Genomic DNA, 20,859 nt, shown 5'->3' with positions numbered 1-20,859 from the left:
CCTGCTTTCTTTCTTAACTTTGAGATTCTTCCATCATTGTGTTCTTCACTACCCTGGAAAGTACTTCATTCACTCACTCAACAAATATTTATCAAGCCCCTCCAGGAAGCTAGTATGTGCTTTCTTGGCACACTACCACCAGCTCAGATTACCTGTTCTCTAAAAAGCACAACTTGCAAATCCATTTTCCCTTTAAACCTATCATCAGTATATTTTCTGCCAATATGCTTGACTTTCCTTCCTTTGTGCTCAGTAAATTAGGCTTCAAAAGAAAAGCAACTAAATGCCATGGTTCACAGAATAGACTTTACAGGCTCATCACCAGGTTTGATCTCCAACTCTGGCACTTATTAACTATGTGATCTTTGGTAAATTACTTCACTTCTCCCCATCTTATAAATGTCTCCTTGTTTATTTTTTTTAAAGAAGGACTGTATATTTTTAAAATGCTTTCAAGGAAAATACATCAAGGAAAGAATTATTTGCTTAATAAATTCAAAAATGACAGGCAATAGCATAAAATCCACATGAACATTATAATGTGCCCAATCATTACTAATTAAGGGTCTAATTATACCTATTTCATAGCTAATTTGCATTTTTTCTGGATTTTTAAAATTAATTTATTTTAATTGGAGGCTAATTACTTTACAATGCTGTGATGGTTTTTCCCATACATTGACATGAATCAGCCATGGGTGTACATGTGTCCCCATCCTGAAACCCCCTCCCACCTCCCCTCATCCCATCCCTCTGGGTTGTAACAGTGCACCAGCTTTGAGTGCCCTGTTTCATTCATCAAACTTGGACTGGTCATCTATTTTACATATGGTAATATACATGTTTCAGTGCTATTTTCTCAAATCATCCCACCCTCACCTTCTCCCACAGAGTCCAAAAAACTATTCTTTACATCTGTGTCTTTTTTGCTGTCTTGCATAGAGGGTCATCGTTACTGTCTTTCTAAATTCCATATGTATGCATTAATACACTATATTGGTGTTTTTCTTTCTGACTTATTTCATTCTGTATCATAGGTTCCAGTTTCATCCACCTCATTAGAACTGACTCAAATGCATTCTTTTTTTATAGCTGAGTAATATTCCATCGTGTATATGTACAATTACTTTCTTATCCATTCATCTGCTGATGGACATCTAAGTTGCTTCATGTCCTGGCTATTGTAAACAGTACTGCAATGAACATTGGGGTGCATGTGTCTCTTTCAATTCTGATTTCCTTGGTGTGTATGCCCTGCAATGGGATTGTTGGGTCATATGGCAGTTCTATTTCCAGGTTTTCAAGGAATCTCCATCCTGTTCTCCATAGTGGCTGTACTAGTTTGCATTCCCACCAACAATGTAAGAGGGTTCCCTTTTCTCCACACCCTCTCCAGCTTTATTTATTTGTAGAATTTTTAAATTAATTTATTTATTTTAATTGGAGGCTAATTACTTTATAATATTGTAGTGGTTTTTACCATACATTGACATGAATCCGCCATGGGTGTACATGTGTTCCCCATCCTGAACCCCCCTCCCATTTCCCTCCCCATCCCATCCCTCAGGGCCATCCCAGTGCACCAGCCCTGAGCACCCTGTAGACTTTTTTTTTTTTAGTATGTAATAACAGAACACACATTCTGTCTATTTATTTTTTATTTTTTAATTTAAATTTATTTATTTTAATTGGAGGCTAATTACTTTACAATATTGTATTGGTTTTTGATGGAAGCCATTCTGACCGGTGTGAAATAGTACCTCATTGTGGTTTTGATTTGCATTTCTCTGACAATGAGTGATGTTGAGTATGTTTTCATATGTTTGTTAGCCATCTGTTTGTCTTCTTTGGAGAAATGTCTGTTTAGTTCTTTGGCCCATTTTTTGATTGGGTCATTTATTTTTCTGGTATTGAGCTGCATGAGATGCTTGCATATCTTGGAGATTAATTCTTTGTCAGTTGTTTCATTTGCTATTATTTTCTTCCATTCTGAAGGCTGCCTTTTCACCTTACTTACAGTTTCCTTCATCGTGCAAAAGCGTTTAAGTTTAATTAAGTCCAATTTGTTTATTTTTTGCTTTTATTTCCATTAGTCTAGGAGGTGGATCACAGAGGATCTTGCTGTGATTTATGTCAGAGAGTGGACTTCAGACTATACTACAAAGCTACAGTCATCAAGACAATATGGTACTGGCACAAAGACAGAAATATAGATCAATGAAACAAAATAGAAAGCCCAGAGATGAATCCACACACCTATGGACACCTTATTTTTGACAAAGGCAGCAAAAATATACAATGGAAAAAAGACAATCTCTTTAACAAGTGGTGCTGGGAAAACTGGTCAACCACCTGTAAAAGAATTAAACTAGAACACTTTCTAACACCATACACAAAAATAAACTCAAAATGGATTAAATGTCTTCTTGTTTACAAGATGGGGAGAATGATAGCTCCTATTGACCTGCTGGGGCTGTTGTGAAAATCAAAGAAGTTGATTTAGGTAAAGCACTTAGAAAGAAGTGTTCCAAACATATTAAGCAAGCACTACATAAAGTATCAGCTTTTATTATGTAAACTCCACTTTTTAAATATTTCACATGTTCAAGGATCCCTGACTGGTCAGTGCAACCTGGACTCTTCCTACCCCAGGTTACATCTGTGGGGCTCAAGCCCTTCAGACACAATACCCCATTTAATACAAATGTCTCATGGTCCTGAAATTAGCATCCATTGGTAATATAACCTACCTAAGAACATAATCTCAAAGTAATTCATATAATGCCCCAACTATAATAAATAGGAGATATAAAAAAAAACCTTGGAAATAGTGAGAAGAGGGCAACAGAGGATGAGATGGTTGGATAGCACCACCAATTCAATGAACATGAACTTGGGCAAACTCCAGGAGATAGTGAGGGACAGGGATGCCTGGTGTGCTGAAGTCCATGGGGTCACAAAGAGTTATACATGATTTAACAACAACAAATAAAAAATTATAATAAAATACTATTAATTCCAGGACATAAATTCTTGGGCAAACTACAATAACATCCTCACATTAACGTTCGGGAGGAACTACACTGAATGAGAAAACAAAGTAGTCATCGTGTGCTTGTACTTAGGCTGCAAGGACCCCTGGTGTGCTGCAGTCCATGGGGTCTCAAAGAGTGGGACATGACGGAGTGACTGAACAAAAACAACAAACTGTACTTAGAGGTAGCCTTGTGAAGGCAAAGGCCAAAGAGCACATTAATGAGAGTGTGTTGTGTTGATGAATTAAATACTGTAGGTAGCAATTCTACTAGTAGTTTCCTGAAATGGAAAGAGCCAAACAAAACAGCTTTCCATCTTCCTCCAAATTATCCAGTAATTGTTTTTATAGAAAATTCAATGAATAGTGAAAACTATGGAAAAATTACTTTGTGGTTATAAGAAAACAGAACTAAGGTCCAGTCTCAGATAAGTAGAGACAGTTTTTTACCTATATGAATTTGGCGTTAACATTCAAAAGCAATGAAATACATGGGACAGTTCTTCACTGTGAAGGACAAAGTGCAAGATACTTACCTCCCCGACCCTGCCTGCTGAACCCGTTAGCTCCCAACTCTCTCAAACATCTGACAATCGAAGCAAACCCAGAAATTTCTGAAACAGCCCTTGGGGAGAATACTATCCAACCAAGAACCATTGGATTAAAGAATGACAGAGGGATAGAAGGAGGGGAGATACTTGTTAGGACACAGTTTCATTCCTAAGAGACCACAAGGCATTAACCCAATTGAAAAAGATCTAGTGGTAAGACTATCCTAACAATGGAGAGGATAGTCTCCTAAAATATTTAAAAGAAAGATTAAAATATTTCTTTCTAGATTTCTCTATATTTAAAAATAATCGGCAACATGAAAAGCAATGAGCATACACTGAAATATAATGAAAATATTAAGAAATTAAAGGGAATTCTCAGAATCGAATATAATTTAACAAAGCTCAGATTATTGGAAAACTCCCCAAAATATAAAAGTCTCTTCACTTAGAAAATTGCAAGAAAGAGAGAGAAAAAAGGAAAGGATTTATAGATTCATAGGTTAAAGGAGACTAAAACAACATATCAATCCATTGCAATGTGTGGATCTTATAACATAATAAGAATTATAAACACTGGATATTTGATGATACTACAGAGGACAAGGGGACGACAGAGGATGAGATGGTTGGATGGCATCACTGACTAAATGGACATGAGTTTGAGCAAACTTCCGGAGATAGTGAAGTCAGGGAAGCTTGGCATGCTGCTGTCCATGGGGTTGCAAAGAGTTGGACATGACTGAGCATCTGAACAACAACAACAAGACTTATTGTTAATTTGGGGGGGTTATATTTGAATTATGATTATTTTTATTTTCTTTTTTTTTTAATTTTATTTTATTTTTAAACTTTACAATATTGTATTAGTTTTGCCAAATATCAAAATGAATCCGCCACAGGTATACCTGTGTCCCCCATCCTGAACCCTCCTCCCTCCTCCCTCCCCATACCCTCCCTCTGGGTCGTCCCAGTGCACCAGCCCCAAGCATCCAGTATCGTGCATTGAACCTGGACTGGCGACTCGTTTCATACATGATATTATACATGTTTCAATGCCATTCTCCCAAATCTCCCCACCCTCTCCCTCTCCCACAGAGTCCAAAAGACTGATCTATACATCAGTGTCTCTTTTGCTGTCTCGTACACAGGGTTATTGTTACCATCTTTCTAAATTCCATATATATGTGTTAGTATACTGTATTGGTGTTTTTCTTTCTGGCTTACTTCACTCTGTATAATAGGTTCCAGTTTCATCCATCTCATTTGAACTGATTCAAATGTATTCTTCTTAATGGCTGAGTAATACTCCATTGTGTATATGTACCACAGCTTTCTTATCCATTCATCTGCTGATGGACATCTAGGTTGCTTCCATGTCCTGGCTATTATAAACAGTGCTGTGATGAACATTGGGGTACACGTGTCTCTTCCCCTTCTGGTTTCCTCAGTGTGTATGCCCAGCAGTGGGATTGCTGGATCATAAGGCATTTCTATTTCCAGTTTTTTAAGGAATCTCCACACTGTTCTCCATAGTGGCTGTACTAGTTTGCATTCCCACCAACAGTCTAAGAGAGTTCCCTTTTCTCCACACCCTCTCCAGCATTTATTGCTTGTAGACTTTTGGAAGGCAGCCATTTCTGACTGGTGTGAAATGGTACCTCATAGTGGTTTTGATTTGCATTTCTCTGATAATGAGTGATGTTGAGCATCTTTTCATGTGTTTGTTAGCCATCTGTATGTCTTCTTTGGAGAAATGTCTATTTAGTTCTTTGGCCCATTTTTTGATTGGGTCATTTATTTTTCTGGAGTTGAGCTGTAGGAGTTGCTTGTATATTTTTGAGATTAGTTGTTTGTCAGTTGCTTCATTTGCTATTATTTTCTCCCATTCTGAAGGCTGTCTTTTCACCTTGCTAATAGTTTCCTTTGTTGTGCAGAAGCTTTTAAGTTTATTTAGGTCCCATTTGTTTATTTTTGCTTTTATTTCCAATATTCTGGGAGGTGGGTCATAGAGGATCCTGCTGTGATGTATGACAGAGAGTGTTTTGCCTATGTTCTCCTCTAGGAGTTTTATAGGTTCTGGTCTTACGTTTAGATCTTTAATCCATTTTGAGTTTATTTTTGTGTATGGTGTTAGAAAGTGTTCTAGTTTCATTCTTTTACAAGTGGTTGACCAGATTTCCCAGCACCACTTGTTAAAGAGATTGTCTTTAATCCATTGTATATTCTTGCCTCCTTTGTCAAAGATAAGGTGTCCATATGTGTGTGGATTTATCTCTGGGCTTTCTATTTTGTTCCATTGATCAATATTTCTGTCTTTGTGCCAGTACCATACTGTCTTGATAACTGTGGCTTTGTAATAGAGCCTGAAGTCAGGTAGGTTGATTCCTCCAGTTCCATTCTTCTTTCTCAAGATAGCTTTGGCTATTCGAGGTTTTTTGTATTTCCATACAAATTGTGAAATTATTTGTTCTAGCTCTGTGAAGAATACCGTTGGTAGCTTGATAGGGATTGCATTGAATCTATAAATTGCTTTGGGTAGTATACTCATTTTCACTATTTTGATTCATCTAATCCATGAACATGGTATATTTCTCCATCTATTAGTGTCCTCTTTGATTTCTTTCACCAGTGTTTTATAGTTTTCTATATATAGGTCTTTAGTTTCTTTAGGTAGATATATTCCTAAGTATTTTATTCTTTCCGTTGCAATGGTGAATGAAATTGTTTCCTTAATTTCTCTTTCTGTTTTCTCATTATTAGTGTATAGGAATGCAAGGGATTTCTGTGTGTTGATTTTATATCCTGCAACTTTAATCATTGATTAGTTCTAGAAATTTTCTGGTGGAGTCTTTAGGGTTTTCTATGTAGAGGATCATGTCCTCTGCAAATAGTGAGAGTTTTACTTCTTCTTTTCCAATTTGGATTCCTTTTATTTCTTTTTCTGCTCTGATTGCTGTGGCCAAAACTTCCAAAACTATGTTGAATAGTAATGGTGAAAGTGGGCACCCTTGTCTTGTTCCTGACTTTGGAGGGAATTGCTTTCAATTTTTCACCATTGAGGATAATGTTTGCTGTGGGTTTGTCATATATAGCTTTTATTATGTTGAGGTATGTTCCTTCTATTCCTGCTTTCTGGAGAGTTCTTATCATAAATGGATGTTGAATTTTGTCAAAGGCTTTCTCTGCATCTATTGAGATAATCATATGATTTTTATTTTTGAATTATGATTATTTTTAAATGAGTTTATATGTTCTAGGAAAAAAGCTAAAATATTTATAAGTGAAAAACATGAGATTTTCTTGAAAATAATATTGGGAGCAGAGCAAGGCTGTGGAGACATAGCTGAAATGAGATTAGATAAAGTTATTCTCTTTTTGGATATGTTTCACATATTCCATAATTTTTTTTAATAAATAAGTTGTAAAAATGTGGTTATAGAAAAAGGAAGAATTGAGAAGTATCACAGTCTGATAATGTTCTAATTAATGCCGTGCTGAAAATGTGTTGTTGTTTTCCATTCACTCAGTCATGTCCCACTCTTTGTGACCCCATGGACTGCAACATGCCAGGCTTCCCCTGTCCTTCACTATCTCCCTCCCAGAGCTTACTCAAACTCATGTTAATTGAATCAGTGATGCCATCCAACCATTTCATCCTCTCTTGTCCCCTTCTCCGCCTGCCTTTAATCTTTCCCAGCATCAGGAGATGCTTTTCCAATGAGTCAGTTCTTCACATCAGGTGGCCAAAGTGTTGGAGTTTCAGCTTCAGTATCAGTTCTTCCAATAAATATTCAGTACTGATTTCCTTTAGGATTGATTGGTTTGATCTTCTTGCAGTCCAAAGGACTCTCAAGAGTCTTCTCCAACACCATAGCTCAAAAGCATCAATTCTTCAGTGCTCAGCTTTCTTTATAGTCCAACTGTCACATCCATACATGACCACTGGAAAAACCATAGCTTTGACTAGACAGATCTTTGTTGGCAAAATAATATCTCTGCTTTTTAATATGCTATCTAGGTTGGTCATAGCTTTTCTTCCAAGGAGCAAGTGTCTTTTAATTTCATGTCTCCAGTCACCATCTATAGTGATTTTGGAGCCCAAGAAAAATAGTCTGTCACTGTTTCCATTGTTTCCCCATCTATTTGCCATGAAGTGATGTGACAGGATGCCATGATTTTAGTTTTTTGAATGTTGAGTTTTAAGCCAACCTTTTCATCCTCCTCTTTCATCTGCACCGAGGCTTAAAACTTAAAAACACAAGAAGGGATACAGAAACATCCACAATTCCATCACAAAGTTTTATTTATTTTTTATTATCAGTTTTATTGTGATTTGGGATATAGCAGTAATACTTTTATTTATTATTTTCATCTATGGTCTCTTTTCCACTTTACAAAGCTTTTAAAAATAAATTTTCCCCAAATCTCAGCAGTGTTTCAGGGTCAGGAAAGGAGAGGAAAGGTATAAAGATGGATACAAAGTAAAGCCTCTGTAATGTCAACATTAATCCACTTGATGTTTACTCCATTGGTTACAGTCTTGTAGGACCCAAAAGTGTCCTACAGTGACACCAGAGTCAGGCAATGTCCTCTGGCTGAAGCCACTAAGACCAAGCACCATACATAAAACCAGGGCACAAGATGTGGATAAAACTTCCCCTGTCCCCACACAGGAGGGACTGGTGCTCTGGAACACTGCAGAGGGAGAGCACAAAGATGGCATTCACTGGGAAATTTTTTTTAAAGAGGAAAGAGGAAAAAAAGAAGGGGGGATTAGAGATTTGGGGCTTTTAAATGGCATTTGCCCAATGATGGACTTCCCTGGTGGCTCAGTGGTAAAGAATCCTTTTGCAGTGTAGGAGAAACAGAAAATATGGAATCAGTCCTTGGGTTGGGAAGATCCCCTGGAGCAGATCATGGCAACCCACTCCAGTATTCTTGACTGGAGAATCCCATGGACGCAGGAGCCTGGTGGGCTACTGTCCCTAGGGTTGCAAAGAGTAGGACACGACTAAGCGACTTGGCACACAGGCATGATGGGCATAAAAGAAAGATGCAAAGATGGTGCCCACCAGTCTTAGTCCTGGGGAGCACCCAGCAGGAGTCATATGCATGACCTTCAGTCAAGGCTTTGGTGTTTATACATACGCAAAATCTGATGTGAGACTTGCTTTGCCTGTAACCTGCCTATCAGACATGGAGGTATGGTTAGGGGACACCTATAGCTGTCACCTATGTGAAAATAGATAACAGCTCTACCAATTAAGACTTATCCATTGATTGTATACAGCCCATTTGGCTTAGATCATTTTGCAACCCATGTGTCTCTGACATCTATCAGAATAGATCAGTCGCTCAGTTGTGTCCGACTCTTTGCAACCCCATAAATCACAGCACGCCAGGCCTCCCTGTCCGTCACAAACTCCCGGAGTTCACTCAGACTCACATCCATTGAGTCAGTGATGCCATCCAGACATCTCATCCTCTGTCTTCCCCTTCTCCTCTTGCCCCCAATCCCTCCCAGCATCACAGTCTTTTCCAATGAGTCAACTCTTTGCATGAGGTGGCCAAAGTACTAGAGTTTCAGCTTTAGCATCATTCCTTCCAAAGAAATCCCAGGGCTGATCTCCTTCAGAATGGACTGGTTGGATCTCCTCGCAGTCCAAGGGACTCTCAAGAGTCTTCTCCAACACCACAGTTTAAAAGCATCAATTCTTCAGCGTTCAGCCTTCTTCACAGTCCAACTCTCACATCCATACATGACCACAGGAAAAACCATAGCCTTGACTAGCCGGACCTTTGTTGGCAAAGTAATGTCTCTGCTTTTGAATATGCTATCTAGGTTGGTCATAACTTTCCTTCCAAGGAGTAAGTGTCTTTTAATTTCATGGCTGCCATCACCATCTGTAGTGATTTTGGAGCCCAGAAAAATAAAGTCTGACACTGTTTCCACTGTTTCCCCATCTATTTCCCATGAAGTGATGGGACCGGATGCCATGATCTTCCTTTTCTGAATGTTGAGTTTTAAGCCAACTTTTTCACTCTCCACTTTCACTTTCATCAAGAGGCTTTTTAGTTCCTCTTCACTTTCTGCCATAAGGGTGGTGTCATCTGCATATCTGAGGCTATTGATATTTCTCCCGGCAATCTTGATTCCAGCTTGTATTTCTTCCAGTCCAGCGTTTCTCATGATGTACTCTGTATATAAGTTAAATAAACAGGGTGACAATACACGGCCTTGACGTACTCCTTTTCCTATTTGGAACCAGTCTGTTGTTCCATGTCCAGTTCTAACTGTTGCTTCCTGACCTACGTACAAATTTCTCAAGAGGCAGATCAGGTGGTCTGGTATTCCCATCTCTTTCAGAATTTTCCAGTTTATTGTGATCCACACAGTCAAAGGCTTTGGCATAGTCAATAAAGCAGAAATAGATGCTTTTCTGGAACTCTCTTACTTTTTCCATGATCCAGCAGATGTTGGCAATTTGATCTCTGGTTCCTCTGCCTTTTCTAAAACCAGCTTGAACATCTGGAAGTTCACGGTTCACATATTGCTGAAGCCTGGCTTGGAGAATTTTGAGCATTACTTTACTAGCGTGTGAGATGAGTGCAATTGTGTGCTAGTTTGAGCATTCTTTGGCATTGCCTTTCTTTGGGATTGAAATAAAAACTGACCTTTTCCAGTCCTGTGGCCACTGCTGAGTTTTCCAAATTTGCTGGCATATTGAGTGCAGCACTTTCACAGCATCATCTTTCAGGCTTTGGAATAGCTCAACTGGAATTCCATCACCTCCATAGCTTTGTTCGTAGTGATGCTATAATTATATACAAAATGTTTTTTCCTACAGCAACCTCGTTTCACAAGTATTTTAATATACATATGGCTATGTTCTTTACTGCTGCAATTAAACACATTTCTGTGCACATCATGACCCTGCAAACTGCTTCTCAAGGGTCAACTATGGCCTGCCACATTTTCTATGGCCTGTGAGCTCAAAATGGATTTTACAGTTTTAAACAGTTGGAAAAACTAGAAGAAAAATAATATTTATGACATGCAAAAATTACATGAGATTTCAACCTCAGTATCCCTAAATAAAGTTTTATTTGGTGGTGTGCCCAAGGTGCCAGAGTATGAAGACACTGAGCTCACTTCCCAAGGGAACGCCAGTTTTAGAGCTACTGACAACCATCTGTGACAAACCCCTGAAGACTAACAGAAAAGGTTTTCCACAACTAAATACATAAAGAAGAAACCACAAGAGGGGTAGGAAGGGCAGAGACATGATACAGTCGAGACCCACACTCCTGTAACCTACAAACAGGAGGATAATCACAATTACAAAGGTTCTCCCCAAAGAGCTAGGGTTCCAAGCCCCCACACTGGGCTCCCCAGCCCAGGGGTCCTTCACTGGGCAGATGAGCCTTCTAGAACATCTGGCTTTGAAGGCCAGCAGGGCCTATATACAGGAGGAGAGCTGGAGGGCTGTAGAAAACAGTGACTGTGCTCTTAAAGAGTACATACAAAATTTCACATGATCCAAGCTCCAGTGTAGAGAAAGTAATTTGAAAAGTACCTGATTTGGATCCACTTATTGACCTTGGAAAATCTCCCAGACAGGCAGAAGACAACTTGGAGTCCCCTTGACAACATTTACACTGATATGACAAACCTAGACAGCATATTAAAAAGCAGAGACATCATTTTGCCGACAAAGGTCCAGATAGTCAAAGCTATGGTTTTTCCAGTAGTCATGTATGGACTACTGAGAGTTGGACCATAAAGAAGGCTGAGTACCAAACAATTGATGCTTTTAAACTGTCGTGCTGGAGAAGACTCTTGATAGTCCCTTGGACAGCAAGGCTATCAAACCAGTCAATCATAAAGGAAATCAATCCTGAATATTCATTGGAAGGACTGATACTGAAGCTCCGATAACTTAGGCCACCTAATGCAAAGAACTGACTCATTGGAAAAGACCCTGATGCTGGCAAAGATTGAAGGCAGGAGGAGAAGGGGGCAACAAAGGATGAGACGGTTGGGTGGCATCATCAATTCAATGGACATGAGTTTAAGCAAACTCCAGGAGATAGTGAAGGTCAGGGGAGCCTGGCGTGTGGCAGTCCATGAGGTCACAGAGAACCAGATATGACTTAGCGACTGAATGGCAACAAGAGCACACTGGCAGCAGTCATTTTGGGGAGCACGTTCTACCATGAAGACACAGTGCTAGGAAGCATTACTGTGGAGTCCTTCCTATAGCCCAGTAGGATGAAGGGTTTATCTGCCCACCATCAAAATGGCACCAGTTCTGGGAACAACAGGGATCCACAGCCAACCACATGGGGACCCAGCCTCACCCACCAGCAGGTTCAGTTCAGTAGCTCAGTCGTGTCTGACTCTTCGTGACCAACCAAACTATTCCAAACTATTGAAGAGGAAGGAATGTTTCTGAACTCATTCTAAGAAGTCAGCATCACTCCCATACAAAAACCAGACAGAGATACCACAAAAAAAAAAAAAAAGAGAGAGAGAGAGAAAGAAAATTACTGACCAATATCACTGATGAACTGGTCAAGAATCTGCTTGCAATACAGGAGACTGCCAATGCAGGAGATGCGGGTTCAACCCCTAGGTCCAGAAGACCCCCCCAAAGAAGGAAATGGCAAACCACTTCTGTGGGAATGTATTCTTGCCTATATAATACTCCTGTATTCTTGCCTGGGAAATCCCATGGACAGAGGAGCATGGCAGACCACAGTCCATGGTGTCACAGAAGAGTCGGACACGACTTAGTGACGAAACAACAATTGCTGATGAACATAAATTCAAAAATCCTCAAAAAAATTAGCAAATCAGATTCATGGCTTCTAATATGCCTGCAAAGTCAAGTGCATTAATCAAATGCTGGGCTTAGAGCAATGAGTCAATGAAGTTTTTGATCAAGTTTTGAGGGTAAAAACAGCCAATTAAGGTGTGTATGCTGCTGCCTCTTAAGTCATTCTGGAGTGATTTGTCAACAAATTGGCCAAGCACTGAATTCAGCAGTTATTTTAAAACAGAAGAGGCAGATACATTTTAATATCCTAATCTACAGGTTTCTCTTGATTCTGTACCTCTTCTATTTAAGCTCAATAAGAATCTCGTCAAGCTAGACACAAACAACCTGTCAAAACAGTGGCTGAGAAAGAAGGTTCCAGCTCATTAGAACTGTGCTCATTACCACCTTAAGAGGCTCCTGGAAAAAAATGGAAAGTTAAGCAGGGCAATTGAGGTTCACGCACAATAAATCCAGTCAGGCAGATTCTTCTAATCTACTGCTCCTAATCTTCACAGACAAAGGCCACTCTGAGCATTTTGACCCACTGTTTAAAAAAAAAAAAAGTGGTAGAAGTGTGCATATTCACACATGAAGACAGCTCTTGATTTTCAAATTCAAAATCAGTTTTAAATCAAAGGGAAATTTCCAACCAAAGAGAGAAAGTTCAGAATATTGACATTAACATATGGAAAAAATCTGTGGATAAACTCAGATTGAGAAAAAGAAATCAAGGTTGTTTGATGGCCTGATTTTTAAATGTTTGCTTAAGAAAGTGTGAGAGAAGTGGGTGATAGTTTTTCTTAACCTCTCTGGAGTCTAGCAAAGGACTATGGTACATGCTGTTACTAATCTCATTAATGAAATCCCATTTTCAACATTTATTATCTAACTAATAATCCACTGACTTCACCAATGAATACCCATCTCCATCTTTCATTATGATACTATTTTAAAATCTGGTATTAATTGGAATTAAAGACTATTGAAGATTGCTGTATTTATCTCTGGACTGTGGCCTTTTAATTAAATGTTGACCATCCCCTTCTCCTTCTAGAGTATGTACTGAGACCAGGCAATTGGCCATAAATAGAGTGCAGCTCAAACTCACACAGGCAAACACACATACAAATACGTGTGCACACATATGGACCTATGCCCAAGTATTTTAAAGTAAGGTGCATTATCCTACGTAAAGTAAGATACAGACATTATTGAATTTTCACTAGAGAGTTGAAGTCACAAGCTTCACTCAGGACTTCTACTGACTAGGTGAGAGCCCAGCTTGTGATCAGAGGCTGGATTTAAATCATTGACTAGCTATGACTAACACTGATTACTTAAGGACTTCCTTGGCCTATAGCCTGCCTAAACCTCAGTTTCCTCATTTGCAAAATGATAACAGTACGAACGTGACATGGATACTAGGTAAATATACTGAACAAAGTCATGCAATGTTTTTTCTTCTGGTTAGAGTGTTCTGGCTAAAATCTTCTGGCTGGTATCATTTTGAAAGCTGCTGAACCGGTAAGTCCATTTCATTATCTCTATGTGCTTTGTGTCACTCTTTGCCAGCCCCTCTAGGACAAACGTCTATGTGTTTCATGCTCTGAACCCTTTGAGTCCTACAACAATTAAGCAGTCTTGTAAACTTCCTTTTTTGGTAATTGCTTATCAAGCTGACTGAGCACCTACCTGCTCCTGGAAAGTTTTGCTAACCAGTGCCTCTCTCTGTCTCCCTCTACCACCCTGAACTCTGTTATGAACACATATCTTTCCCACCCCTTCTGCTGGGCTTATAAACAATCTTTTTAAAAAATTGCACTTTGAAGGATGGGGAGTTTGGAATTAACAGTTGCAAACTATTACACATAGAATGGATAAACAACAAGATCCTACTTTATAGCACAGGGTTCTATATTCAATATCCTGTGATAAACCATAGTGGAAAAGAATATGAAAAAAGAATATATATATATATACATATACACATATATGTGTGTGTGTGTCTGTCATTTTGCTGTACAGAAGAAATTAAATACACCATTGTAAATCAACTTCAATAAAATTTTCAAAAAATTATACTTTGACCCAGCTCACTGGATGAACTAATTCTCTCCCATATTTCACTGCTACAAAGAGAAGTCTCACTCACTGTCCCTTTTTTGCTACCCCATTACTGTATAACGCACTATAAGTGGATTCTGTCTCCACTGTGCTACTGACATGCTCCCGGGGTGGTGGCTTCCTCCCTATCACAGATCTCAGCACTTCCTCAGCCTCATAGTCTCTGTTCTCTTTGCATCTCCTGACCTTGCTGACCACCCACTCCATCTTGCTCTGTGTCAGGCCATGAGGGCTAGAGGAATTCAGCCATGGAAGATCTTTCAACAGCATCATTTAAACTGGTTTTAATGTCTATAAAATTCAAGTCACTGATGAAAACGCTATAGCTCTCAGAATGTGCATCATGGCTTCATATTGAAAGGAATATATGAAGCTTGCTGACATCAAATCATACCTTATTGCTTCTCTTAGTAGACATGACTGGTAATTATTTTGAAAATGATGTATTTTAAAATGCATGCAGGTCCCTTTTTCCACCAGAGGCCAAGGGAGCCCTGTAAAGTGGGAGGACGGTGCTGGAGGTCCTGGTGCTGCTGTCAGGGGATGCTACTGGGGAATAAGCCTAATACAACTGCTCCTCCCAGGAGCCCACCAACATTTCCATCCCAGACTTCACCATCAGGGCCGGAATGGAAATGACCTCAAGGCTGTCACACCATAACAAAACTGAGATGGGACCAGCCTGATGCCCCCTCACCTCCAGCTGCTCCCTGCACTCTGAGTCCAGCCTGTCCCTACGCCCCTGTTCTCGCAACCCAAGGACAGGGATGAGCAGAGCCACTGGCATTTGTGGGCAGCCTCAGTGAAGCTCTGTTGGCAGCTCTGCCCCAGTGTGGCAGTCAAAGATGTGCCTTGAGGTCAGAGAAGTATCCCAAGGATGATCCCAACCTGATGTGGTGGGCATGCCCAGAGCTCTTCATCCACTGCAGTACAGCTGTCAGGCACTGGGGGACAAGGGGCAGAGCCCAGGGTCTTTCTGGAAGACCCCTGAGGGTGCCCCTTCACCATCAAGTTCTGCAGCTGGCAGGATCAGGAAGGCAGCTGCAACTTCAGGGCCCCTATGGGGCCCCAACAACCCCAGCTGTTCTTGCCTCCTGGAGATGAACCTGGAGTTCCATCTCTAACAGTGTGAACAAGTCAGGTCTCCCCACTTCCAGTACAGGTAGGTGCACATTTATAGAGGAGCAGTATACACATGAGGCACATCTGGCCAGGAGCCACTATTATTATTGTGATTTAGTTGCTCAGTCATGTCCAACTCTTTGTGACCCCGTGGACTGTAGACTGCCAGGCTCCGCTGTCCATGGGATTCTCCAGGCAAGAATACTGAAGTGGGGTGCCATTTCCTAAGGGGACCTGAAAGAGTTCCTGCCTGTAGCAGATGGCCAAGAACTTCCACAAGATTTACAACTTCCCAAGTGGCGCTCGTGGTAAAGAATCCTTCTGCAAATGCCGGAGACGTGAGAAACACAGGTTTGATCCCTGGGTCAGGAAGCTCCCCTGGAGGAGGCCATGGCCACCCACTCAAGTATTCTTGCCTGGAGAATCTGTAGGGTCGCAAAAGAGTCAGACACAACTGAAGCGACTTAGCACAGAGGCACTCATGGCCGAAAAGGACCAGGAGATGGCTTTCTTGTCCTCCTCAATGGGCAAGCACTCGGAGAAGGTTGACCAACTGGAAAAGAACCTAAACTTAGGTTTGATTGTCCTGGAGTGAAGCCAGAGGCAAACTCAGCGAGGACCTCAAGGAGTTCTGGAGGGAACTCTTCAATAGGCATATCCTGCATCAGTGTATCACTGAACATAGACATCCAAGGCTCCTGTGACCTTCAGCAGATCCTTAAGTGCAAAGGAAACTGCAGAGTCATCAGGGCGCTGTCTGGTGCCCCTATGTCTACTCCATGGGTGACCTCCTATAACAAGACACTTGTACCATGAGCAAGTGTCAGAAGATGCTGGGCTCTGATGGAACTGTGCCTGCACCCTGCATCAGGATGCAAGCTTGCATGGTAAGCAATGGTATGGTATGGCAGCTCAGTAGACTGTGCTATCACCTGAGGGACATCCAGAGCCTGTAGGAGAATACCTCCTGGGCCCAGACAAGCATTGTGCACACTGGCCTCATCACTCAGCATTCTCTTTAGCAGATCCATGAAGGCCATCGGGTCTGGGACATCATGGATGGGCACTGAGATGACCTTGAAGAAGCCATACGTGGGCCTCAATCACTAGGTGCAGGCCCTGGTGGCCACCCAGAACCATCTGTACCTGGAAGGCCACTCCTAACCAAATAGCCAAGATCTGGGATGTCTGGACACTCAACTGCATCCATGACCTGCAGACATTGGCAGAGGGGTCACCATGATGGATCACCAGTGACTGCCACACCAGAAGAACCTTATCCACATGTGTGACATCAAGTCCAAGCAGCAGGTGCAGATCTTGGAGGGCCACGTGAGCAGCGTGCCAGCTGAGGCATCTTGTCACCAGACCAGATCAGTCTCCAGCACATTCTATGGTCTCTCAAGGATAACACAATCAGTGCTGGGAAAGTTTGGACTTGCTCACAGAGAATCCAGGCCAGCTCTTGACTTCCTCTGGCCCCTTCCTAGGCCTGTCTGAACTGGACTGACCACGCACGTGATCTCGGAGTCTCTGCTTACCCTGTGAGACAAGACAGCAGGCTAAACAGAGAAGCTCAGCCAGCTGGGCAGTTCCCTCCCACCCTATTCCCCACAAGCCTCTCTCTGCTTGGCCCTGCCATTGTTTGCCTCCAGGACAAAGCTTAGCACCCTCTCTCTGGGTACCAAGAAAAATGCTGGTCCAGACCACCTTCTGTCCCCATTCCAGACAGACAGCAGGTCTCTTCACTTACTTTTTCTAGACCTTTTTAGATTGTATATAGTTTTAATCATTTCCTGATTGAAATAAAAGCTCACAGACTGTGAAAAAAATTAACTAAAACACATGCAGATTGAAATCTTTAGTTCAGTTCAGTAACTCAGTCGTGTCTGACTCCTTGCAACCGCATGAATCGCAGCCCGCCAGGCCTCCCTGTCCATCACCAACCCCTGGAGTTCACTCAGACTCACGTCCATTGAGTCAGTGATGCCATCCAGACATCTCATCCTCTGTCATCCCCTTCTCCTCCTGCCCCCAATCCCTCCCAGCATCAGAGTCTTTTCCAATGAGTCAACTCTTTGCATGAGGTGGCCAAAGTACTGGAGTTTCAGCTTTAGCATCATTCCTTCCAAAGAAATCCCAGGGCTGATCTCCTTCAGAATGGACTGGTTGGATCTCCTTGCAGTCCAAGGGACTCTCAAGAGTCTTCTCCAACACCACACTTCAAAAGCATCAATTCTTCAGCGCTCAGCTTTCTTCACAGTACAACTTTCACATCCATACATGACCACAGGAAAAACCATAGCCTTGACTAGACGGACCTTTGTTGGCAAAGTAATGTCTCTGCTTTTGAATATGCTATCTAGGTTGGTCATAACTTTCCTTCCAAGGAGTAAGCGTCTTTTAATTTCATGGCTGCAGTCACCTACTGCAGTGACTTTGGAGCCCTCAAAAATGAACTCTGACACTGTTTCCACTGTTTCCCCATCTATTTCCCATGAAGTGATGGGACCAGATGCCATGATCTTCATTTTCTGAATGTTGAGCTTTAAGCCAACTTTTTCACTCTCCACTTTCACTTTCATCAAGAGGCTTTTAGTTCCTCTTCACTTTCTGCCATAAGGGTGATGTCATCTGCATATCTGAAGTTATTGATATTTCTCCCGGCAATCTTGATTCCAGCTTGTGCTTCTTCCAGCCCAGTGTTTCTCATGATGTACTCTGCATATAAGTTAAATAAACAGGGTGACAATATACAGCCTTGACGTACTCCTTTTCCTATTTGGAACTAGTCTGTTGTTCCATGTCCAGTTCTAACTGTTGCTTCCTGACCTGCATATAGGTTTCTCAAGAGGCAGGTCAGGTGGTCTGGTATTCCCATCTCTTTCAGAATTTCCCACAGTTTATTGTGATCCACACATTCAAAGGCTTTGGCATAGTCAATAAAGCAGAAATAGATGTTTTTTCTGGAATTCTCTTGCTTTTTCCATGATCCAGCAGATGTTGGCAATTTGATCTCTGGTTCCTCTGCCTTTTCTAAAACCAGCTTGAACATCTGGAAGTTCATGGTTCACGTATTGCTGAAACCTGGCTTGGAAAATTTTGAGCATTACTTTACTAGCGTGTGAGATGAGTGCAATTGTGCAGTAGTTTGAGCATTCTTTGGCATTGCCTTTCTTTGGGATTGGAATGGAAACTGACCTTTTCCAGTCCTGTGGCCACTGCTGAGTTTTCCAAATGTGCTGGCATATTGAGTGCAGCACTTTCACAGCATCATCTTTCAGGATTTGAAACAGCTCAACTGGAATTCTATCACCTCTGCTAGCTTTGTTTGTAGTGACGCTTTCTAAGGCCCACTTGACTTCACATTCCAGGATGTCTGGCTCTAGGTGAGTGATCACACCCTTGTGATTATCTGGGTCATGAAGATCTTTTTTGTATAGTTCTTCTGTGTATTCTTGCCACCTCTTCTTAATATCTTTTGCCTCTGTTAGGTCCATACCATTTCTGTTCTTCATTGAGCCCATCTTCGCATGAAATGTTCCCTTGGTATCTCTAATTTTCTTGAAGAGATCTCTGCTGCTACTGCTAAGTCACTTCAGTCGTGTCCAACCCTGGGTGATCCCATAGACGGCAGCCCACAAGGCTCCCCTGTCCCTGGGATTCTTCAGTCAAGAGTACTGGAGTGGGGTGCCATTGCCTTCTCTGGAAGAGATCTCTAGTCTTTCCCATTCTGTTGTTTTCCTCTATTTCTTTGCATTGATCGTTGAAGAAGACTTTCTTAATTTGCCTTGCTATTCTTTGGAACTCTGCATTCAGATGCTTATATCTTTCCTTTTCTCCTTTGCTTTTCACTTCTCTTCTTTTGACAGCTATTTGTAAGGCCTCCTCAGACAGCCATTTTGCTTTTTTGCATTTCTTTTCCATGGGGATGGTCTTGATCCCTGTCTCCTGTACAATGTCATGAACCTCATTCCATAGTTCATCAGGCACTCTATCTATCAGATCTAGTCCCCTAAATCTATTTCTCACTTCTGCTGTATAATCATAAGGGATTTGATTTAGGTTATACCTGAATGGTCTAGTGGTTTTCCCTACTTTCTTCAATTTCAGTCTGAATTTGGCAATAAGGAGTTCATGATCTGAGCCACAGTCAGCTCCTGGTCTTGTTTTTGTTGACTGCATAGAGCTTCTCCATCTTTGGCTGCAAAGAATATAATCAATCTGATTTCAGTGTTGATCATCTGGTGATGTTCATGTGTAGAGTCTTCTCTTGTGTTGTTGGAAGAGGGTGTTTGCTATGACCAGAGCATTTTCCTGGCAAAACTCTATTAGTCTTTGCCCTGCTTCATTCCGTATTCCAAGGCCAAATTTGCCTATTACTCCAGGTGTTTCTTGACTTCCTACTTTTGCACTCCAGTCCCCTATAATGAAAAGTACCCCCTAAAATGAAAGTGGGCGGCTGCAACGGCACATAGAGCGCAGCGGAGAGGAGCTACCCCACGTCCGAGGTCAGGGGCAGAAGCCGGGAGGACCCCATGCCCAATGGGCGGTGGCCAAGAGGATCTACCCCACAGCCAAGGTCAGGGGCGGCAGCCAGGAGGAGCTACCCCATGCCCGAGGCCAGGGGCAGCGGCCAGGAGGAGCAACCCCAGGTCCAAGGAGCAGTGGCTTCACGGGCACAGGAGGGCCTAGAGGAGCTATTCCACATCAAGGTCAGGAGGGGCTGCGATGAGGAGATACCCTTCATCCAAGGTAAGGAGCAGCAGCTGCACTTTGCTAGAGCAGCCGTGAAGAGATACCCCACGTCCAAGGTAAGAGAAACCCAAGTAAGATGGTAGGTGTTGCAAGAGGGCATCAGAGGGCAGACACACTGAAACCATAATCACAGAAAACTAGTCAATCTAATCACACTAGAACCACAGCCTTGTCTAACTCAATGAAACTAAGCCATGCCCGTGGGGCAACCCAAGACGGGCGGGTCATGGTGGAGAGGTCTGACAGAATGTGGTCCACTGGAGAAGGGAATGGCAAACCACTTCAGTATTCTTGCCTTGAGAACCCCATGAACAGTATGAAAAGGCAAAATGATAGGATACTGAAAGAGGAACTCCCCAGGTCAGTAGGTACCCAATATGCTACTGGAGATCAGTGGAGAAATAACTCCAGAAAGAATGAAGGGATGGAGCCAAAGCAAAAACAA

This window comes from Bos grunniens, chromosome 9 (genome assembly GCF_055505025.1).
Source record: "Bos grunniens cultivar Pamir isolate PY7600 chromosome 9, Bosgru_T2T1.0, whole genome shotgun sequence".
Classification (NCBI taxonomy): domain Eukaryota; kingdom Metazoa; phylum Chordata; class Mammalia; order Artiodactyla; family Bovidae; genus Bos; species Bos grunniens.
The sequence above is the reverse complement of the archived record's forward strand: the minus strand, read 5'-3'. Positions refer to the sequence as shown.